The sequence below is a fragment of the Lonchura striata genome, chromosome 4 (genome assembly GCF_050655825.1).
Source record: "Lonchura striata isolate lonStrDom1 chromosome 4, ASM5065582v1, whole genome shotgun sequence".
Lineage (NCBI taxonomy): Eukaryota > Metazoa > Chordata > Aves > Passeriformes > Estrildidae > Lonchura > Lonchura striata.
The window spans coordinates 33,274,228-33,299,024 of record NC_140706.1 but is presented as its reverse complement, the minus strand read 5'-3'; the positions used below and the strand labels follow the sequence as shown (position 1 = coordinate 33,299,024).

The 24,797-nt window shown below is 35.2% G+C and overlaps 1 protein-coding gene across 31 annotated transcripts in view; it reads left to right on the top strand.

Annotated features, from left to right (window-relative positions):
- TENM3 (teneurin transmembrane protein 3) overlaps nt 1–24,797 on the top strand; it is a 1,286,597-nt gene that overhangs the window by 688,925 nt on the left and 572,875 nt on the right. For 29 of the 31 annotated variants that reach the window (XM_085578773.1, XM_085578775.1, XM_085578765.1 and 26 more), the window contains one exon: nt 7,435–7,592. The exons of the other annotated variants lie outside the window; for them this stretch is intronic. The gene's annotated coding sequence lies outside the window, so the exon portion shown is untranslated. The remainder of the gene's footprint in view (nt 1–7,434; nt 7,593–24,797) is intronic. 31 annotated transcript variants of the gene reach the window in all.

Genomic DNA, 24,797 nt, shown 5'->3' with positions numbered 1-24,797 from the left:
TATCATTTATTTTCCTATTATGATGTTTAGGGAGTGTGCCAAGCATGCACTACATTAAAGAGATAGCAGTAGAAAAATAAGCGTAATGATCATTCATATTTCTGAAAAAATATGTCCTTTACCATAGCTTTTGTGTTCTATAGCAGAAAGAGGAGGATAGGTCAAGGCTATAGCTCAATCCTTTTCTTTTAGCTGTAATTAATTTTGTCTTGTAGATAATCCCATAATCTGCTGGATTTCCATATATACCCTGAATTACAAAGCTTGAGTGTATACCTTACTAGCAAGGACAAGCTAATTTGTTTTTTGGGTTTTGTGAATTTGCTATTTGCAGGGTAGGTAATTTTTATTATAATCCAACTTGTTGATATATGATGATGAAATCAGCCTCTGTTTTAAATAACTTTTCTAGAAAGGAACAAATAACCATATACTGAAGTCTGGATAATTGCTTTCATTCCTAGACTGCTGCAGTACACAGCATTTTGAACAGTCATCTGTTTTTATTTTTTAAACTTATGTATCATCACTTATAAATCATTATTACCAAAATGCCTTTAAAATTCTTCCTAGAATTTTGCCTGCACATTTACAGTGATGCTGCCTTTAATTATAGGACACAGACTTATACTTACAAATCAGTGCTATTTCAGGCACTCTTTGTAACCTTAAATAAATGTGTAACATCTCTTCAGGAGAGTATAAAGGACTTCTCCAGATGGTTTGATCATGACAGATAACCTTATTTATTGTTATGACAGTACAGGGGCAAGCTGCACCTGTGGTCTCTTCCCCGGTCTGTCTTGCAGGCTTCTATTTCAAGCAACAAACCTTACCAACACTTTGGCAGGATTGAATATGGCAGCTGACCTAACTTCAGACTGAAGCCATGCTCTCAGATTCTTGCTCCAGTTTCATTTCAATCAATTCATCCTTTATAAGTGTTTTCTTCAGACAGACTGTGCTGCCATTTTTCCTTTTACTTTACTGTTCTTAGTCTTGATACTAGGACGCTGCTCTCTTTTCTGGTAGGGTGAACATGGTGAGCCCAACTGTAAATTTTTATTTTGTCTCAGTGACACATGTCTGTAAGGTTCTGTAACAAAGATCAGAGTTACAAAGAGTATCTCCCTAAAAAGACGTGTTATCCATTGCCATCAGAAACACATCACAAGTACGGGAAAGGTTGATCACAATAGGCTCACTTGCCCAGGTCAGTGGAACATGCAGGTGGCTGAGCTGCAGGAGGTGGTGATAAGGCTGTGTAACATCAGGGAGGCTGAGAAGGAGTTAAATAGCTGTTTCCAAGTATAGTCTGCAGGGAACCCAAAGCCTGCAGCCAAACAGCTGAAAACTTCCCCCAACAGCACACACACTGTAGGAGGGGGGGGGCAGTAATACATAAGAACGGAAGCTTGCAATGGCAAGGACCAGCAGGAGAAAGAGACTTCCTTGAAGCCTGAGGTGCCCTTACAGAACCCGTTCACTGCTCTGCACACTGAAGAGGAAAGACCCGTCACCTCGGGAGAGCTGCTGGGCTGAATAATGCAGTCCAACGTGCTCCCTGTGCAGTAACCAGTGCAGCTAGGAGGCCAGAGGTTGTAAAGAGCAGGGGACTCTTCTGAGAGCTATGGAGGCACGCATTTGGCAACCTGAAGTGCCCTCCAGGGAGGTGTGCTGCTCGCCTGCAGCTCATGTCAGGGGTGGCACCTGTGACTACAAAGCCATGTGCTGACTCCTGGCTACTATCCACTGCCATTGTTCCATGTGGGCACCGTGATGCAGCCAGAGCAGGCTGAGGCATATCAAGAAGGATGAGAGCCTGGGAAGCAGCAGTAAGGGACTTCGGAACACAGGTAGGATTTTCACCAGTCCTGCTAGTCAGAGGAAAGAGTTTGAAAGGGATGGCTGAGTCCAGTGAATTGACAAATGGTGACACAGCTAAGGGTTTATCTGTTACTCTGTGGGACTCACTTTGAGAAAACTGGTCTGCTGGGGGCTAATGGAGCTCATCTGTCAGAGGAGGACAACAGCATCTTCATTCATACATTTGACAAGATGATGAAGACTTTAACTAAAACTTTCCAGGGAAGGGGAATTTTAATCCATTCCACTCCTGCCAGTTTGATGCTAGTGCCAGCAACTGATGCCCAGAAGCCTGTAGAGGTATCACAGGCAAGCAGGAGAGCATGTGAGGAGCAGCACAGAAGAATTCCAGCCACTTCAGCCAGTAAGTCAGCTTCACTGGGGACAAAATTTAGATGCCTCTATGGAAGACCAAGTAGCATGAGTAATAGAGGAGGATTTACACATGCATGCCTGTAAGGATATGATCTTACTGACATCAGAGAAATATGGTGGGGTGGCTTCTGTGACTTGAATGTTGGAATGGAAGGATATAGGCTCTTTAGGGAGAACAGATACAGGAGGCCAGGAGGTGGTGGTGTTGCCCTCTCTGTCAATGACCAGCCAGAGTGCATGGAGTTCTGCGTGGGGGTGGATGAGGAGTCAGCCAAAAGCTTCCAGCTCAGGATAAAGTGAGGGCAGGGACTGGTAACATTATAGTGGGGGTCTGCTACAGGCCACCTGACCACGTGTACGAGGCCCTTTACAGACAGATAGGAGCAGTCCTATTCTCATGTGGCACTTGAACTACCCCAGTTAAAGGGACAGCATAAAAGAGCATTAGCAATCTAGGAGGTTTCTGGAAATACCTTCAAAATCATAACTTCCATCTCTAAATGGAAGAGGTGCCAACAAGGCGTCCCTGCCCATGGTTGGAGCTAGGTGGTCTTTCACACCTCTTCCCACCTAAACCCTTCTATGAGCATGGCAGCACACCCTTAGTACAAGAATGATATTCTCTCAAATTTAGGCAAGCTCAGGTACTTAATTTTTAACCTCAATTGTTTCTGCACAACCGTGTTTCATTCTCAGTATCACTCCTGCATCATTTTTCCAGTGCTGCCTTAATCCCTTCCTTTCTGTGAGATTTTTTTTTTTAGTACCTTTTTTGATCATAAAATTCCAACAAATGAAAGAAACCCATTAATCAAGCTGAAATCAGACAGCCAGGAATTTTACAATTAGTAGTTTTTCTATGCTTGTCTTATTAACTCTTGGAATTTCTATATTATATTTTATCTGTGGTGATTTTTTCTTGAAAGGTTTTATCCAAAAAGCTGTAATGATATCAGCCAACCTAGTTAAAAAACACAAAATATTTTTAAAATGTTGCCTCTCATGTTTCCCAAAGTTAATAAGCATTTTTGTATTAAAATGAAGATCATAATGTTCACAACTTCTTCAGTTTTTAAAAATGTAAGACTATCATTTTAAAAAATCAAAAATTTTCCAATCAATAATGAAGAAAAGAAAAATTTTGATATAAATTTTCTGTTTTCTGCTGTGGTCCTGTGAGTTAACATAGAAATTGAGATAAGGAAAAGATAAGAAAAAGCTACAAATAGTTATAGTGTACTAAAATGAGGCAGCAAAATGCTGAAATCCAAGTTATCACATACAGGTGTATCTTGTTTTAAAACAAACTCTTCTCTTATTCATTAGTCAGCAGTGGTTTTTGTCTTGACAGTAGAAAACATTGTGGTACTGCTGTCTGATTTATAACTTCCATTTGCAATTTGGGTGTTGCTGACTACAATGGAATAGTTTTCAAAGTGACTCCAATGCTACATGATAAATTGATGGATTTCAGCAAGAGGCCTGGATGTAGACAGTGCTGGCCATGGAGAAATTGCTCTCTTCTTTTTTTTCTACTTCTAATAAATTTTGCTACTTCTTTTCAGTTAAATTTTAATTCATTTTGCTTTATACTTTTATATTTTCCAGTGACTTATTACACACTTCTGTATAGTTCTTGTATAAATATTTTTATGTTGACACTACAGTTTCAGCAGAAACTACTGAAGATAAGAAATGTTCCATGGGGTTAAAAGCTATATATTATGTTTATTGGCTTATCTCCACCCCTTGTGTGAGCACATTGATATTCAGCTTGAATTTCAGATTCTTATTATTTTTCAAGACTAATCAGTTAAATGTTTCATCAGTTAGCAAAGAATAAATTGTGGTACTCCAGTTCCAACCCTATAGTCTGTTTCTAGATTGAAAGCTAAGTATGTGTGCTGTAGGCTTCTTGGCTCTGATCACACATTGAGGTTTATTTTTTGTAGGAGTCTCAGAAATTTTCTTAAAATGTTAGCTTAACTGGAGGAAAGAACACATCTATGGTGATAAATTAATCAAAATATTTTCATTGTTCTGGTCTCTTTTTGAGGAAAGAAAAATAAAACTGTTAAAGCAGGATTATTTTTTTTTTTCCCAAAGACTGGAGTATTAACTATATGAGACACAATAACTACAATTCAGAATAAATAGGAAAATATTAGTACTTTTTAGTGTTCATAATTTTGTGGTAGGGAGCAGGAAAGGCACTGATCAATAGGAAAGAGGACCTCTGCACAGTACTGCCCATCAGCATTTGGCTAGTGTTGTAGAAACTGTGAAATCCCTGCCCATATCTCCGGTAGCATCTAAATGTGCAGGTAAATGTTCAATGCTGCAATGCAGTTTATTTATTAGACACCACTGAAAATCAAATTGTACCATGCAGATTAAGTAAATACAAGTTCTCACCAACATGTCCAAGTCTGTGCTCTACACTCCCACTACAGGAAGTTACTGTAAAGATGGAAGGTCTTTTAAGTCCAGATTGATATCTGGAAGTACCTTTCCATTTCTTTGTTAACCACAGAGGAAATTTCGGACAGGGCATCAAACTTTCAAACCTCAATGAAGGGTTCAAAGTTAGCCAGGAGGATGCCTGAAGTAATTTTACTATTATTCCTCTTTTTGATTTTCTGTTCCATATAATTTAACTACTATATAATATTCTCCACTGTGACAAACATTTTCTAATTGCTGCTTTTTGTTATTCTTCTCCTGTGAATTATTCCAGCTTTAAGTTACTTTCATGACAATACATTATACCATGTGGTTCTCAGCAAGTTTTGTGTCAAATATTTAGTACAACTGTGTTGACATTCTGCCAGGCTCTTGGTGAGAGCTGCTTGTAAGAAGTCTTGTAGTTGAATCTGATTCAGTTTAAGGCAGGTCACAAATCTCAGTCACAGTTCAGTAGATCACCCAGATTTTATTGTCTGAGTTAGCCTCTTTTATGGCTGGCTTCCAAAACAGCGTATTGGAGTGTGAGCTCAGAAGAGGCAAACCTGGAAACATGAAGGACTGAGAAGGCACCATGCTGCTAACATGCAATCTGTACTTTGCTAGTCCTCTGCTTCAGCTCTTGGCATTGTCCCTTTTGAATAACAACAAATTAAACCATTATAAAAATTGATATAATTGTACAGAGGAACAAAAGTTTTCTGTATCTTCTGGAGTTTAGTGTATCTATTATCTCTTCTGTCCTCTTAATCAACAGAAGCAGCTGACAAGAAATGTGTTAAATGTTACTAGTAGGAAACCCCACACAGCAGGACTCAGGACTTTACTTCAGAGAATACAAGTGACAAGCCCTGGATAAATTCCTGTTTCTTTTCATTTAAAACAACCTGCCCATGGTGCCAGTCAATATTAAACATGGCCTTTCCTGAAATGTGTTATCATGTGAAAAGTAACTTAGATCTACAGAGAAGTAAATACCAGATTTTGTAGTACACATAAATCCATAGCAGTAGCATATACTCTATTTCACAGAATGAAACTTGAAATTTAAGTGGCAAGTTTCAGTATTAACATTCTCAAGAGTGCATTGGTGTGTACTGTCAGCATATCTGATAACCTGAAGCAGCCCAATGAAATTTAGTAGTAAATACAGTAATATTCCAAGTGAACACATTCTGGGGAGAGTTTCTGAGCCTATTCTCTAGAAAACAATTCTAGGCTGAAAAAATTTACAAGAAATAATTGCTTTACAAATATCATAAAATTGAATTTGGTCATTAAATATTAAAAATATTTAGTAATGGCATTAACATAGCTTTTCTGAATGACATTAGAATAAATTATTGTCCACATTTTTTTTAACGTCTTTAAAGACTGATTGCTCCCTCACTATAATGCTAATCTCACCACTCTTTCTTATTAGGATAACACAATTTAAACAACCTACCAGCAATAGCTACTGCTTTTTTTGCTGTTAAATTCATTGCTGTTTTTCTTTACTCCTCAGGTATATTGATTAGATTGAGAATTTGTAGTATGTGTTTCTCAAACAAGTGTTTCAGAAAAATATCTCTCTTAAATATATTTACAAATAGTTTAGTAAAAGACCATGAAACATAATAGCAATGAAGAAGGTCATAACACTTCTACTATTCGTGGATGCATAGTAAATCTTACTCTCTTTTTGACAGGCTTTCCCATTCTGCTCTTTTTCTGTGCAATAACCTTTATAATTATTATTCTTATTACTTATATCATTTTAAGTATATGTTAAATTGTGTCCTTCAAGAAACTAAAATATTTGTAACACTGAAATTTTATGACCATTTCATGACTGCTTTTCCTTTATTTTTATACTGGAGCTTGATTTTTTTTTTGTCTTTTCTCATCCTTCCTAGACTAATCTGAGTGCTGTTTTGATTTTTTTTTTTTAATTAATGCATTATATTTCTTATTTTGGCCATAGCCAAAAAAGGCTTTTTCTTGTTCTCTGGCATGTAAACTTATTTTTTCTGTACGTTTTGCCTATGTTCATGCCTGAATTATTAGCTGACATGTTTATTTTCCAGATCAGCTCTTAATGTTTTCCTACCTTTAATTTATAAATTATATAATCAATTATTTACGCTTTATTTCCCTAGAGAATCCTAGGCAGAACATTTGATTGTCCTCAGATAAGTGATGCCAGGAGGAGAGATCTCTTGGGCAGCTGACAGCAGTGAGCCCAGCTTGTTTGTAAGCTCCCTTGAGCCCTGAGTGTCTCGGGCCAGGCAGAGCTGCCTGTGCTGTACCAGTGGTGAATGACCCTGGTGCACTGAGCCCACCCCCTGCCCCTCTGCTGGCTTTGCCTTGGTTTCTTACATGTGCAGTCAGAGACGGTCCGGGCTAGGAGAGAGATACAATCCAACTTCAGCTGTGTAACAGCCTTCCCTCAACATCAGCCTAGCAGCAGTAATTTCACAAGGGTCTAATAATCACACTGGCATTCGTATGTCCTGGCTGAAATCTGAGTGGTGTGCACACAGTATTACAGAACTTGTCCAGTTTTTCAGGCAGGCCTACAAATACAAGAATATTTCTGCCTTCTGAAGGGCACACAGTGGATTTATGCCCTTTGCATTGTTACTAACCAAGTCCCATAGCTGTTCATTTTTAACTAAAGAACTAATTTTATAAGTAGATGGCACACTGTCTTCTAGACTCTAATTAAAACTTATTTTTGGTCCTTAGGTGTAATGACTACTCTTCTGAGATGAGCTCTTAATTAATGCACAGAGATCCTGAAAGTCCCACCTCTCAACAGTCATGATTGACATCCAAGGATACAAAAATTGCACTAATTGAGCTTTCCATTTATACACTTTTCTGCAGCCAGCTCGTCAAAAAAGGTAGGAGAAGAAATGAGCATAAGAACAGTTATTTTTTAACCATCCATATTCTCCTGAGGGTGGAGAAGGGGGGAAATCTTGCAGAACTATGGAATTTTTTCACTATAGGAGTCAACTCTTCAGATGTAAGATTTGTTTTGCTATGAAAATTATAGAGTTTTTGTTAATACATATACAGTTGAATAATGGTACAGTACTCAAAATACAAGGATACCTTAAAAGTCAATGGGAAATGCTTTGCATCACAAATAGTGTTGCATAGCAATATATACTTTCTGAACAGAGGTTGTGTGGTATTAAAATAAGATATTTCAATGGGTGAGTAGCAGCTTATCTGAAAATGTTTTCTTAATTTTGACCCACAGTCGGTATCAGAGATTTTATAATATTTCTAAAGTAAATATTTCTTTCTAGATTCAGTTTAGTACTTCAATAATAAACTTCTCTTTGTGATTAATTTAACTGCATATTTTCCTGGGGTCAGTTAAGATGAAGTCGTTGAATAAAGTCCAGTATTGTCATTTGAGCTGAAGCCCACAAAAAGGTACTGAGAAGAACATGGTAGATGACAAGAATTAAAGAGTGCTGGAAGGTATCAGAGATACTTAGCAGAACAATTGCATTGCAAATGGTATGTAGGAAGTACAACAGGCAGCTGAGAGGGGAAAAAATGAAAAGGAGGCCAAATATATGCCTACACAAAGATTTATCTGTTGGGTTTTTTGTTTGGGTTTTTTTGTTTTTTTTTTTTTACTGGATAACTTAGAACACTTTAGCTTATTTATTCCTTATTTACAGCTTTAATATCTGGTGACTTATAACAAATGTAAGTGAAAATGAAGCTCAATAAATAGGCATCAGATTTTCATGAAAGAACTGTTCCACTTCAATGTTTATATTTTGGATTTACTTGCTATCTTTGCTTGTTTCTAGAAATGGGAAGCATTCAAGGTGTGGGGGAAAAATTTGACGTATTTCAGAATCTTTTAGGATTCTAAAAAGGAACCAGCATTTTAATCAGGTGGGTTAATCTTGAGGGCTAGAGGAATTAGACTTTCTTTGGGAATGTCCACACTGAAGAAGATTAAGTATAAATGCTTACTGGCATGTGCTTAAAACTGGAATTGAAACAGATTTAGCTGTTTTGTATCTAGATTAAGGGATCTATGGGAAAAAATGTAAACATGTATACTGTAGAGTCCAGGCTCCTTTTAACTTTTGAGATGTTTTACCCCTCAGCTGTACAATAAAGGCTATAGAGAAAGGGATTGAAAAGAAAACCAAAGCAAGGATTAAATAAGGGAGGTCCTGGAGAGAGAGCCATCCCATCAAAGCAGTACAATAATTTTGTAACATCTCCTTAAGTGCTAAAAAAGGTTCTGAAATGTGTATTTTCTGTGCAAGATTACAGAAGGAGGCAAACTGGGAGTATGGGTACAGAATTACTTGAGAATCTTGAGTTTTTTATTTCTTCTAATAAAAATATAAGGACAAAGTAAAACTTAAATTTAGAGTTAAGAGTACAGAGATGTAAATGGAGGCTGGGGGGGGGGGGAAGTAGGAATTAAAATATAAATCATTAGAAAAGTGTCTATTTTATATGCTCTTCATATCTAGAATGACTTCATACTATTAGAATTAGTGTAAAACTATTACCAGATCTTCTATGATAATGTTAATTTCATCTTCTTTGTGAAATAGCTCTGTCCAAAGTAACCCACTGCAAATTTTTTATATGTACCAATAATTTATGATGTTACTGTGAATTTCCATACTGTATGCATGAGGAAAAATATCTAGGTTTTATGTAAATTTTCTTTTAATTGCAATTTAACTTCCTCAAATAGCCAAATTAGAGTGGATACTATCTCCTCTCTAATTTGGCTACTTTGATAAAGATTAATTGTTTAAAACATTTTAGTAGAAACAAAAGATGTTTTAACTTAAGGAGAGCAAAGATGCTTTTTACAACTTAATACAGCTACTAGCATGTCAAGGTCTAACTTCACTATCATGCCATCAGAATTTGTGTATTTTTATACTTAAGAAATGGTAAAAACTTATTCTAAGTTTCACTAGACGGTATCTATGTAGAAATAGCTATTAACAGGAAATGTATGCATACATTTGGAGTGCTGGCTGTTAAAATGTATTTTGTGCTAATTCAAAATAACAGTTCTAGATATAAGAGTACTTTAAAGACCATAGCAAATGTCAGATCAACTTGAGGCCTATGTATGCCTCTTGCTTTTGGTAATCAATTAGACTTTAATGATAGGTATTTCATTTTGAATAGCTGCAATAATAAATTATTCTCAGGGCAACATGGTGGAACCTAGTCTCCTTTGGCTTTCGGAACCAGTAAAATAATAGAACATCAGTCAAGTTAATAAAGTGTGGCCTTATTACACATTCTGCATCTGTATATAAACTGCCAGCATATGATCAAAGACTTCAGCTGTTTCAGTTATATCACAGTCACATCATAGACATTTTATAGTTATAGTAGAAAGCATTCCAGGAACAACCCAGTCACCTTGAAGACATACAGAGTTCAGTGGAACCTCATTAAATTGCACCTTGATATTATGTGAAACTGGTAGGACATCTATTAGGTATGGTATATATAATTCCCATGCTAAAATTGTTTTGTATGCATGTTTTATGCATTGCCTATATGTCTTCTCAAGAAATCCAGGGTTTTGTTCACACAAATCTTCAGCGTTTCATGTTTATACGTTTTAATTTTTAACTTGTTACCAAAACCAAAGGATTATTCATAGCCAAATGGCTGTGTTGTATTGCACATGTGAAGGCATTAATAAAATATGAATTAGTAATTAAAATATTTTGAATGCAAGCTGAAATATTAGTGTGTTTTTGCAGCTGTTGACACATTTTTCCTTTCATTTAATGAACAGTATTTTGCTTAAGTCAATGGGTTTTGTAATTGACTTTTTGCAAAAGAAGAATTTCACCTAGTCAATTTTTAGTTATAATCAGATGTGTTTTAATAACAGTTTCACTTTTCTTTATTATACCAAGCTTCAATCTGAGAAACACGAAGAGGGAGAGACCTTAGTAAAAAAGTTATTCAAAGAGTTATTTCTGAAAAATATGATTTTCATATTACATAATGTTCCACACAGAGTAGCTAACTGCTGTATTGCAACAAAATTAAGCTGGTAACTTCCTTGTCTGTAACTTGAAAGACACTGTAACATCAGCTGCATTGTTTCTTCAGTAGCACATTAGAATTCACCAAAATAATATAACTTTATCATTTAGGTAGCTAAGCTCAACAATAAAATATAGGCAGCCACCTAATCGGAGATTTGAATCTTAATAGTTTTAAAAAGTGTTGTGGAATTTAATTCCCAAAGTAAAATGAAAAAGCATAAAAGAGTGCCCAAGTTTACTCAAGCAATAGTTCCAATAAAAAATACAACCTCATGTTATTAGCTATCCTTCCTAAACCTATTAACACTTTACAGGTAAAGACACATCTATGTAATTGTTCTGATAATTCTCAGTACATGTACAAAGGAAATAAAGAAGAATGGTTTGTAAAACTAAAATAAGTTATGTGGGATAATAATCTATTATGGCAACAGTCAAATTGCTTGTCATGTCATGAAGGGTTATGCTTTAATTAAGCAATAAGGCGTGACAGGTTGTGAATTACAATGTAATAATTCTTGTCTAGTGTATTGTTAGGCAAGAGGCTAAAGGCCTAGCACCACTGAATGCTGCAGGAATAAATTATTATGCTGTAATTTAAACAATTCAGTATCATATTGCAATAACTGTAAAATATTACATTCTAAGTTTAAAAATGCACATTTTAATTTTCCTATACCTAAATGCTCCTCCAGTAAACTACTTAGTTGCAAAGGCTATCACAGGAAAGAGGCATTTTCTCTTTAATATGTTATGTTTAGATTTCTATTGCAAATCAATAGAACACAGTTGTTTCTGAGAGATTTGAAAGATGCCATTTTGATACCATTCCTTCCTAAAATACACAGAAAACATAAAAGTCTGAGGAAAAAATGTTTCCTAAATTCTTACTTTGAATTGTAGTCTAATTCTTTCCCATGAAAATAAAGGGCTTTGTGAAATTACTCTTAACTGGGAGCCTTGCATTTAGTGTAGGCTTTGTTAACACTTTACTTTTTGAAAACACATTTTTCACATTTGTTCTTCTTCCCATCATTCTTTATTGACACTTTTGCAGAAGACATATTTATAGAGCCCTTCAAATTCATCTTTTGGATTAATACTTTTTAAAAAGTTGTATTTTATTTTATTTTTCCCCCATCTTCAAAAGCAAAGTCAATAAGAAGATAAAAATACAGGATTGTGAAAGATCTCCCATTATATTCCTCTGCTAGAAAGCACAAAATCAAAGATACTGTAAACAGTTGGAAATGTGAAAAAAAGTGATGGATATTGATACTTTCCTGCTTTTTCATCAGTCATATAAGTAGAAAACCCAATGTAGTTAAAATTTACAATGTAAAATATTTCTGACCAAAGTATTATGCTAAAAAAATCACACCTTATAGGCCATGTTGTAAAGTTATTTCACAGTTTACATGCCTGACTGGAAAAGTTCAGCAGGTTCTATCCCTTAATCGGAAGAAGTTAGAAGCCTCATCCATTGATACATTTATTTGTTTGTAGCTGAATGGCATCAGTCATGTTAGTGGTATCAAAAAAATCACAAAACTATTCCTTCACACTTGTTAATTCAATAGAACTGAACTAAAATATAGGGGCTTTTCTCATTCTTTTGCATTGCTTTTGCAGCAGTAATGTAAATCAATAAATCTTCCAGATGTTGCAGGTCTGATGTACAGTACTGCTCCAATCTAAATTTCTCTGTGTGTTCTTCTTTCCTTTCCTTTTCTTTTTTTTTTTTTTTTTTTCTCCTTCAGTTGTGTTTTTTGTTCAATCTCAAGCTGACTGTTCCCTGATGCACTACTGAAAGCCAGATACAGGAGAAATTTGCAAGTTGCAAGATTGACTCCTTAGCTGATTGGAGTTTGTTGTCCTCAAGTAACATCAGAATTTGCCAGCTGGCCTAGTCACATTACAGCTAATATACTTCCTTTTAGTGTTGCAATGTTTGCTATGATAATACTTGCAAACCATGTTTAATGCTCCTTTTTTTTTTTTGTTTTTTTGTCATCACTTCTGTACTGTAGTGTAGATGTATCAGTAATAATAGACCTCATGTAAGAACGGGTGTTTCTGTTAGTAACATGAACAAAGCGACATTTTTTTTTTCATAACACTTGAATTACAAGCAAGTTTGCCTTCAAAGGATTCTTTGTACACTGACAAAATCTGTCACTATGACACAGTTCACAGGAGGAAACAATTGGTTTAATTTTCTCAACAGTTGAGTAGCTCCCTATTCTTCCCAAGTACAATTCATCAAAAAATAAAGTATGTTTCACTTCTGATATGCTTTACCACAGACAGTCAAGGCATTTGCTTTTGTTTTCATAGTTATTAGGTCATTTTTACTTGTTAACTTTCAGCAGTTTGCTTTGATCTTAGACTGCAATCTAGATAAGAATTCACAGCAATTGTTCATCACTAAAATAAAGTTTGTAAGTCCTTTCAGCTGATGTTTTGACTAACCTTCTCCATTTTTTAGTACACAAATCTGTATAAATACTGCATAATTTTAGCAGAAGAATCAAGCAGCAACAAAAATGTTCAGGGCAAAGAATAATAAACTGCCATTTCAAGCTTCTATTTTCAAAATAGTAATGCTTTGGAGATGTGATTAGTAATGACATATTATATGACAAAAGAAGAACAAGGATTTAGAAATGGAAACTAAAAATAGTTGTGTAGAAATTTAATAACCTGGCAGATTTTATTCCATCTGTTAGGAAGAGTTTGAAAGCCATTTCCTGCTGCCATTCACACTGCAGAGGCTTCAGAGTTCAGAGATGGAACCAAATACCTGATGTGAAAATCTGCTATTATGATTCATATCCAAAGATTCACATCAATATCTTTGCATAGAATATTTTTGCTTATTTATAAAAATAAAACTTGCATCTAAAGGTTTAGGTTTATTATTTATCTGTTTTATTGTCAATGTCACACCTTGAGGTAGAAAAAGTACCAAAAACATTTATTCCTTTCAAATGATGAAAATTGTTGAAACTAATCTATATGAGTGGACAATTCAAGAAACCAGGTTTCTTGGATAGGTGGCCCAGGATTCAAATTTTGCTAACTTATTTTCAATGTGAAAGTACTGTTCAGAGAGAAAGTACAGTGTGGTATTGACTTGTCCTTTATTGTCATTCAGAGCTGATAAGCAAATTGGGGGAAGAGAACCAGCAGTCAAATTAGCAGACAGAAGGTATAAAGGAGAGCATGTGTAGTGTAAACCTGTATCTGGTGAACTGGCATTGCAGTAAGTATGGGCATGCAGTTTTCTGAGATGGTTTAGCTGAGCAGCTCACATCTATCTGTATACAGCTGGATAGATGCTATAATTGGTTATTTCTAGGTGCTACTTTGCAGGTGGTTGACTGATACAAGAAAACATAAATTACTTCTTGTCTTTAATAACAGAAAATCTGTAAGACTCGTGGTAGTGTTAGTCTAATTGAGAGTATCAAACTAGAGGAGTGAGAACATAGGCTAGAAGTGTACATGGGTGAGTGGCACAAGCTGCTGTCAGCTCTATAAATTCATCTTACACAGAAAAGTGTCTTTTGCATTTAGTCATTCATGGAAAGAATCAAGGGAACACTAAAACATCATTGGTAGCTGGAATTTGGTTTTGGGTCTTTTTTCCCCTAAGGTGGCCAGAAGAAACATAGATAAGTGTGTTTATATTTGAAAAAAACAATCCACCTTCCCTTTAGAAAGAATTTTCATGAAAAATTAAAACTCTTATGTAATGCACTTTCTACCCATCTACACATTCTCATGCTCTTTGCAAGTTTTAAAATGCTCTGGCCCACGATTGTTTTATTTCACCTGAAATACTAGTTAGAAATGAAAATTCATTTTAATCCCAATAAAAAGGAGTACTGACAGTGAGGGTTTTTTTTTTATGTTTGTTTTTTAGAAAATTTCATTCCTATTGTAGGGACCTCTGCAGGTATATGATGAATGCAGAATGAATATTTATTCTGACTCTGCAGGATGTGCACTTGCTCATCTATTTTCGGAACTGGGCTGAAGCAGGGATTTAAGGGTATAAATCCTTGTGCTAGATTATTGACCTACAAAGCTATCTGTGCTGTCAGATAGCTCATTTCCTGCCCAGTCTCTGCAAAACAAATGTGATCATTACAAATACATGTTAATTGAAATAACACCTGTGTTAATGGTGATCTCAACCCTAAGAATCTCTCTATGTGAAGAGTTACACTAGCATCATTTATCAAGCCTAAGATTAGCCTGATGGAGTAATTGGAAGTCAAGTCTGTAATACTAGATTACCTTGCTAAAGCCAAACTCGCAATGGGTTAATATATTTTCATATTGCAATAATTTTCTTCTATCCCAGTAAATAGACCTTGAATATAATAAGACCAGCTCAAGCAAACAGATTTGTTGATGTGCAAAAATGTGCTTGGTGTATGTTACCTGGGCTTCTGGATAACTAACTGTAAGCAAAAGGACCAGAAGAGTTACTAGCACCATGCTCTAACTAACTGAGCTACTCTCAGTTGCTGATCCATGTGTCATTCAGGCTTTAAGTAAAAATAATCTGGACTGCAGTCTCATAAAGGGCATTTTTAAAACTATCTTGAACATAATTTTCGTGTAGAACATCAGTGAAATGCTTTCCTTAGATAGATCAGGCATATATGAAGTTTTAATTAATTAATGCTAATTTGTATGAGGAAAACTTAAGTTAAACTTTTCCATTGTACAAAGCTTATTCTAAGCATTTCTCTACTTGTCCTTTGACTCAGCATTAACATATACATATACAAGGTATACAGGTATACCTTGTTATACAACATTTACTTTTGTCACTTAATTTTGGCATAAAAAAATCAATCCCAAATGTGACACTCTTGCATGTATGTCCATATTCTAGCACTGATTCCTAGAAAGAAATAACATTCAGAATTTCAATAACTGGAATTCATTTAAAAAGTAAACATGAAGTAAAATAAATAATTTCATATTCCTAATGATGTGAAAATCAAAAAAATTATCTTGAGCATTGATTGCATTATTATTTATCTAATTCTACTTCCTTTGAACGGTGTGTTAGAAGATTGATCGACTCAGACCCGATTTTAGCCTTTCCATTTCTAAAGCAAGGGTTTTTGAGATCTATAACTGTGTGCTGCACACCCCAAGGTGGCTTGAACAGCCAATAGGAGTAATAGGGGTGATTAAACCTTGTCACAGGGGGTTAGATGCGGTGCTTTCTTCCTACATGACAGGCTGTGACAGTCAAACAGCACTGAAGCAGAACAAACGACAGTGGCAGTTTGCTGTGAGCAGTGCTAGTGTCACAACTCCCACTAGAAAGCTAAACGCTGGGTATTCAGCTCAGGCAAGTTTCAAATAGACCATGCAAATTCTGGTTTCAAAAATTTCCCTGCAAATCAGTAGTGACACGCGTTAACTGCAGAGTGATTGTGTTATTGCGTGAGTGATTGTCCACTGTCGGACGCTGGCCGTGATCACAGTTTATGAGTGACACCGCTGATCCATTTACATCTGCGCTGAGCTGCTCCTGTTATGGGAAATCTCCCTTCATTTGAGAAGGCTGCTGTGCTAATGCAATTAGAGTGAAGGTTATCATCACTCTTTAATGATTGCATGTGTTTGTCACTCTGAGTAACTGTGTACAGGAAGCGACAAACACCATGCACCTGATTGAGCCCAGGATAAAATCATGTATTCAAATATAAAAGCTTTCATTCCTTTAAGACTTTAAAGACAACTACAGAAGAATAACTTTGAATTTTTAAGATTCATTATATGGCAAAAGTTAACCAAGAAAATGCACCCCAAAGTTCAGTCTTTTCAACTGTATCATTCCAGGCTTTGTAACAAAACAGGAGAGGGAAATTTTGTAGGAGAAGAAAGCTAAATATCTTAGTAGGTTGCATAAGACAGAGGCATACTATGAATATTTTGTTTCTCATTTTAAGCTGAATTAAGGCTGTGTTCCAAACCCAGAAGAGTAGTACGTATGCCCACATATATATGTATTTAATCATCTAAAGACTGATAGAAAAGGGTTGGAAAAAGTTCAAGAGAACCTCTACAAAATCCTTAGCAAGATAATATGGTTAAGAATATTTTCATTATTTCAAGATACATCTTTTCTGCGACTAGAAGTGTTATGCTTAGATTTCTAACTGCTCTCACAGAAGCTTAAGTAATTTTGAGCAAATTCTGGTTTAAAATTTTTAAGTTAATTGGTTGTTGCTTCTAGCAATAAGATTATATGAAATTGTCTCACTTTAATTGAAGGTTACAGCTGTTTAGTTGATGTTGGACTGAAAATGTCCCTTCTAAAAGGACTAAACCCCTCCTTTTGTATTTATTATTTAAAATTAATCCAAAATTTTGCCATTTCTGTTCATAAAATGTTTTATTCTTTAAATATTTTACTAATGCTTTCTAAAAGGCAATTATCAATTATTTTTTCAACATTTATTTTTCAGCATACTATTTCTTTTGTTTCATGTAGCTGTACATATTAAACAAGTAAGATTTACATGTGTTTTCTCATGTTCTCATAAATTAATGTCCTGACAAACCTAGCATCTTTTTCAATTCTAAAATCAGTTAAGAAAAATCCTGTCTTATTATGGCAAGAATGCCAAAGCTTATCTTCGATCAGGTCATGTGCACCCATCTTCAGTGAGCTACCCTTGCACTGCCAGACATTCCTTCTTGCAGCTCCTGAGCTCTACTTCTCTGCTATACCCAAAGCAGTAACAGCTGAGATAACATTTCCCCATTGAAATACTGATATTGCGCTCTGCTCTTTCATTCCAGGCCATCTCTTTCACTCTGTTCTTTCTCTGGCAAACCATATAGGATTTTTCACGGAAGAGATCCATCCTGAAACACAAGTTCAGCTCCTCTGATATACCTGTCCTTTCCTTAGCCCTTTTATGCCCTTGTTCCTGATAGGATTTGAGACATGCTGGGAGGGAAGGAGTTGTGGGCAAAAATGCCCGAGAAACTGTATAGGGAGCATTATTTCCATCTGGTGAACGTTGTATGGTTCGCCAGAGAAAAACTCATATCCATCTGTCTTTTCTGGGTATGTAAGAAGACATTGCTCTCTAATAAATATTATCGGTGCTCTGGACGGCAGCAGGAGTGGTTATGAGATGAAGCAGGACTTTGACCATGCAGTAGTGAATAAGTACTTTCCTTTTGGAACACCTTTTCAGCTGCTGGTGTCTTTTTTTCTCACTTCTCTTCCCAGATTTTTGCAGATCCTCAGAGGGTTGGCTGGGGGGGGTGTCATAATCCAGTGAAAATGTGTCACTGAGCTAGGACTTCAGCCTTGTAGATCAGGACAGGGGCTTACAAGAGAGAAGGATGATAATACCTGCCTGAAAATCTGCACTCAAATAAAAAAAAAAAAAAAACCATAGTGCCAACATCAACAACATTAATTTGTTTGCTTTATAATTTCAGCCCATGAAATTATATAACAAATATTTATTATTAGGATTTGAGAGTCATCCTGAAAAAACACACATAAATATTCAGATAAGAAGCCTCTTCTATTCAAATACCAATCCAGAGTATTTTCACAGAGAAGTATAATTTCTTTAAAAATATGTAATTTTTAAGCAAAAAAAGCTAGAGGAGGTGATTCCATAATCAATATGAAATGGTTTTTAATTGGTGAAATTACATTAATGAATTTGACAGCAGCTGAGAGTGATCATGTTCAGAAAGCTACTCAGCGGTTTGTTAAAAATAAGTCGTTAAAGTCATGATTTAGTTGCTCTGTCTTGCTTACCCACCACATAAGCAGTTAATACAAAACATTCCATTTTGCTGTTATGAAAGAAAAAAATGTGGTTTTTTAAAAGAGCTGTAAATTAGGTTGTGCTGGAAGCATCCATTTTCTTGCCTCCATCACTGCCAAATCCCACTGTTTTCTTTGATAAATGATTTGCAGACTACTATTATTATTTATGTGTTTTACAATTACTACAAATGACACCTCCCCTTCCTCAGCCCTAAGCCACAAATCTGAAATGAATAAATGCTGTTTATTGTGACAGTCTGCCTTTTGTCTGTGGAACAATGACAAACTACACCACTGACAGCCAGTTGCTGTTTTTAACTACTGCTCTCGAGCTCAGTCTTTGAGTGTTCTTCAGAACATGACAACAGTCAGTGTGGAATAAAATGAGTGAGATTGCATTGTGTTTGTTTAGCATGCCGTGACACCATTGTCCAATACATTGAGTAAACAGGAATAATAAATCACATAACCACAATAGCTTTTAGTTCTCTGTATTTCATTGAGATTTGTACAACTGTGGTCATATAAAAATTAATATATTATTGCTTTTTAGAATCAATCATTTTGATATTCATATAGAGAATTGGCTTCTCACTGGAATTAAGTGAGGGAGGAGGAATAAAGGGAGTGCTTTTAATTATTTGTGAAATCTATGAACATTTCTATTTTCTGTCTGAGCTCTTCAACAGATCTAAAGGGAGCATGGAACGACTTTATCTGTATGAGTTTTATAAATGTCTTCTGACCTGCAGCTAGTCAGTTTTTAAGTGTTAGAATGACCTGTTTAATATCTAATTCTGCCTGGCAGAGCAGAGTTAGCAGGTAAATCAGTTCTTACGTTTTGACTAGACCAGCTTTTATCTAAATGCAAACTTGCAAATATGTCAGAGTATTTATTTAATGTAATTTTCTCTCAGAGTTTGAATGCTAATCTACTATTTCTTCTTGAAACTAGATGTTATAATTTTGTTAATGCTCCTCCTCCCTTTACACACACCTGGTGCACGTGTGTGCATGTGTATGCATACATAAGCATGCAACAATGCTAGTTTATAATCCTTTTTCTCTGTATTTATGTGTGTTTGTGTGCATAAATGACTCCTGCATTGATGTTTTAGTTGCCTGTCTAAACACCACAGCATCACAAAGGATCTTCTGACATTTTTATTGCTTTATTAGAATCTTGTGCTATTAGTAATGGAATAGAGACTTCTAGTGATTAACTTAAATTTTTGTTCAATGTAAAATGCTGTGTCCAGTATCTGACCAAAAAGGACTCTCTTCCTGAATTGTATACAGTATTCTGACCAATACAGGTTTTTTTAAATTCCTCAGTTTACATGTGACATTCAATATTTTTTTTTTCTCCAAGCACAGATAATGGAGAGAATGTGAGCAAATTCCAAGCCTGCATTGGTGCTGCCAGTTTGTGGAAAATGTATTTCTAATTGAAAAGATCTACAGTCTTGCTTGGAGTTTATTATCATTTTATCCATTAAAAACTGCAGTTAATTTTTATTGCACCTCCAATAAAAAAATTTGCCATCTCCTCTTCAACTATCTGTACTCCTTTCTTATTATCTTTTTAAAATTCTTTGATTTCCCTTTGAAGTCTCCTTTTAGTGTTTAGACTTCCTATCTTCCTCCTTGCAGGAGCACCTAAATTTGTTCTCACTGTAGTTTTCTAGCTGCTATTTTGTGGGATTTATTATTTTCATTTTAAATATAATTAAAAGCCACTAAGTAGGGAGCAGGGTACCTTCAGAGTGCACTCATTCTTGTCCTTGCAACAGTCATTCCTCCAGGACTGCAATTGCTGTACTTATACTCAAGAAAACTCTTCAACAAAATCCATGAGGTAATGTAGGGTATTGTATGTCTTTGTATACTGCTTAAGAGATAATATAAGTCCATATTCTCTTCATCTATGAGACCGGTAAAGACAAATAATATTTTTGGCTATTTGAAATAACTGTTTTTTACAGACCTTTTTGAGGGTTAAATATAATAAAGTACATTAAAATTAGTGTGCCAATATAAGCATCAAAATGCTTATCTAACTAGGTAGGAAGAGTGTGTGTGTTTTCTGTGGGCAGGAAGTCAGAGGTGCAATTAGCTTCTCTTACCAAAGGCTTATTCACATTGAACCCAAAAGAAGAATTCTAATTGCAGTCTTTTAAGCTTAGCAGTTTTTTATGGTGTTGGACAGCAGAAAATTCATGAGTGAATCGCATAGCAATATATAAAATCAAGAACAGACATATACATTGAGGAAAGAAAACAATTTGAACATTCTCATCTAGATATTCTAATCCAGTAGAGAACACTTTATCCTCTTGCATTGCTTCCTGGCTGCTGAACATATTCCCATTTGAATAAACAATGTTGGCTCATTCATGGAGCTGAAGTATCTTTCCTAAAGACATAAAGTGTGGTTTAACTATTTCAGATAATATCTAGGTTATAGCCATTATCTAGGTATAATAAGCTACTTGCCATCCATCAGTAGAGCTATACAAACATTAATGAGTTCCTTTTGCATCTGGAGAGTACTTAAGCTTTCATGATAGTTATTCACAGCTGTATATTGATTTGGGTTTCTTTCACTTTCACTATGTATTTTACTGAGATTATTTAAGAAAGTCACCTTATTAGTAATTTCCTGTTTATTATAACTTATTGATAATTTAAAATAACATTTTTACACAAGGACAATTGATTTTCTCACATAACCTTAATACAAAGCATGTAGCACTGCTTCTGGTATTTAAGATGAAAATCTAACAAACGTGTTCAAATTAAATTGGTGCTTATTGTCATTTGAATGTATGCACTTAGAGAGATAAATAAGTACTACAAAAAATGTCAGTAAAATATATGCAAAAGGTGCCTTACTAGTTTAACATAGAGAGAAGGCTTCATACTTCCTGGAAACTTCTGTTATCAATTACAAAAACTCCAGAATAGCAATAATTTGACATGCAATATGAACTGCCCAAAGTTAAGCTTTCATCAGGAGTGAATTTTAGTTTTCCCAGTTTAGTTTCCTAATGTGATTTTAAATGTTATAACCTATGTAGATATGAAGACTTACATGAACATAAGAATTTACTTGATTTATAGTGATCTGGTTTCTATTTCTCAAACTGATAGAGAAATTGCCTTGTCACATAAATGTAACACCTTTAAAGTAACTTGAAACAAACTGCAATGGTGATGCTACTATTGAACAGAAATCCTTCTCAAAATTGTGAAACTTTGTTTAGGGTTGATGTAGTCACTAGCAGCGTAACAATCAATGGGATCTTTTTTCAGAAGCAGAAAGGTTGAGGTCCCTTCATTAAGGGTGCTGTGCCTTTTCCCCATTACTCTTGCCTGATCACTGTAGCTGCAAAAGCCAGAGCTGTATGTATTCAACTTCTCTTTTCCCCTCTCTAGCTGCATTCATTGCAGAACTGGACACCATGGGATCAGTGAATGTCTCATATTTCAAGTGACCACATATAAATTTAAAAATAGGAATATACAACAATTTTGACAATCTGGATTTGGTATTCTAATCTAATAGAAAAGCTTTCATGCACTAACATTGCCTCTTGGCAGCTTCAACAAATCTTCATCTGTGAGAATAGTACCATGCCAATCATATGACTGTGCTATTCACACTTCAATTTGGATATATAAAGAAGGTTTGCAGTTATAAAGGTATTTCTCGTCCTTGGGCCATATGGCCACTAGCGATATCAGCCAGGAGTAGTAACAAGGAAGCAGTAAAATGACCAAAAAAGTGGACATAAATTCAGACCCATGGTGGTAATGGATCAGTAATTATAAGATTGTTTTCTTAAACTGCTCCTTTGAAGCACCCAGACAGGTAGACTATATATATTTTTTTTCTGCTGCCATGAGCATTCCCTGAGTGCTGCTCTATGACTCACATTCATAGATTTTACTGGAACTTTGGCATGCAAATGAACATAAGCAGAAAAATGCAGACATTGAATTTGACTTGTGACTACCAGACAGCCAAATTTTCCTGCAAAGTTGCCTTAGGTGCCACATCATCAGCTTTCAAGAAATTGTGGAAACACTTTCAGAGTTGAATGTAACTTTAATTAATACAGTCACCAAAATTATATATATAGAAATATCTCCAAAACTGTTGCTAGTGTCACTTTAATTCCTGATCTCAATCTCTAAAGAAGTTACTACTTCAAATATGAGCTAAGAGAGCAAAGCAAACCTCAGACAAGCTGCCATGTGACTGAGAAGCAAAATGAAACAAAAATCTTGGAAGCTTTATAAAGTTTGCCAGAGATTTCTTTTTACCAATTAATTTTTTATAGAGAACATCAGAAACCATTGTGAAAAGCATCCATAGTTCTGGTTAAGTTATTGTCTGTATTGATAACACATTGAGCATAAACAATTTTCATTTACTTCAACTGTAATAGGATGCTCAAGTCAGTTGGTTTCCAAAATGATATCTTACAGCTAAATACCTGTATTCTATTGATGTCAGCAGAAATTACTCAATATTCAAACATTTGCAAATTATTCTTCTGTTGTCAAGTCAATGTTTCCTTCACTACTAAGAAGAATTGCAGAACCTATGTGTATATGTGGTTATTAGAATTCAACTTAAAGAAATGTAATAAAATTCAATTAAACAAAATGTCATTAAAAAGTTGAAGGCTTTAATAAAGACACTCTTTCTTTGATTAGTTTTCTATCAGGATGAGAGTTGACAAAATATTTAAAACTTGTTTTTAAATTCCAGTACTGTCTTCAGAACACTAGGGTGTTCTCCAAGCACTGGAGGAGTGTAGAATTCCCAATGCAAAGAGATTTACTGATAAAAATAAGAGATAAAAATATTAGAAGTAAAATATATGCCATTTTTTGTAGACTATGTAATGAAATCCCTATTTACATGTAGTCTTGACTGTGAAGTTTCAGCATGCATCCCTCAGACTTTGCAAAGGATTTTAAAAATCTTTTTGGAGTAATTATATACATATGCAAGGAAATCTCTTAGTTCCCTCATGTTATCTGGCAGAAGCTTACTGCAAATAAGAAAATAAATTAATGTCTGGGAGGTTGCTAACAATTGGTTTTCTCCAGAATATTCATTGCACCTGGTGCTGCTAAAAACCTAGAAGTTGGGAACAGTTTACCAAGGAGGAAGTATTAGACAGTGGTGAAAGTTTATATGGATAATTGAAGACTAAGGAGAATTATGAAGAGCACCATAAGAACCTGACACATCAAATGAAAATAAATTCAACAGTGACTGATGAAATTCATCCTCTCTAAGAGGGAAACAGCACACAGTGCAGTGAGTGAATTACTTTTTTGTACTGAGGGACACTGAATTAGATATAGCCTCTCAGGACAAAGATCTAGGCATCACTGTGGGCAGCTCAATGAAGAAATCTGCTTAAAATGTATCAGAGGTCAAAAACTGAATAATATTTGGGCCATGTAGGGAATATTATGAAAAATATTACAATTCTACATAAATTGGTGTACATCCTTACCTTGACTGTTAAAGTCCATTTTGGTCAACTCTTCTATGAAAATTTTATGAAGAGGAAAAAGTAAGGTTACTCAAGGGCACCTGTAGTTTCCTCCTGCTTAGAAGGAAGAAAAGTAAAAAGAAATATGAAATTCTGAATAGTAATCAAAGTCTCAACTAGGTGTTTCCCTTTTTCAATCTTAATAAAAAGATTAGCTAGAGGCATGTTCTTTTATGAAATGTATTACTCTCTTTAGCACTTAGCACATTATCTTTCTCTCAGTTTGTGATTTGTGGAAGTGTTTATTTAAATGCTATGAATAGGTTTTTTCTATTTGTAACAAATGGTTTTTTAAGAACAGGAAGGTAGAGGAAGAGAGTAACTTTTGAGGCTACTTCCCTAGACTTGTACTGTTTGTTTTGCAGGAATACTTTTCAGATTGTGATGGCAGAGTGACAATTCAGAATGCACAAAAACAACCCAGTAGCCAAATGCTCCAGTAGAGCGCTTGCATAAATATATTTTCAAATATATTTAAATAACCTTAGCTGACTACAGTGATCAGAGCTGTTTTAGGCAGTGTCCACACTTCTCACTTGTGTATGTTGTAGACATTAAATGGCCAGAAATATAGGTTAGTTATTGTAATGGCTGTTGGAAAATAATAAA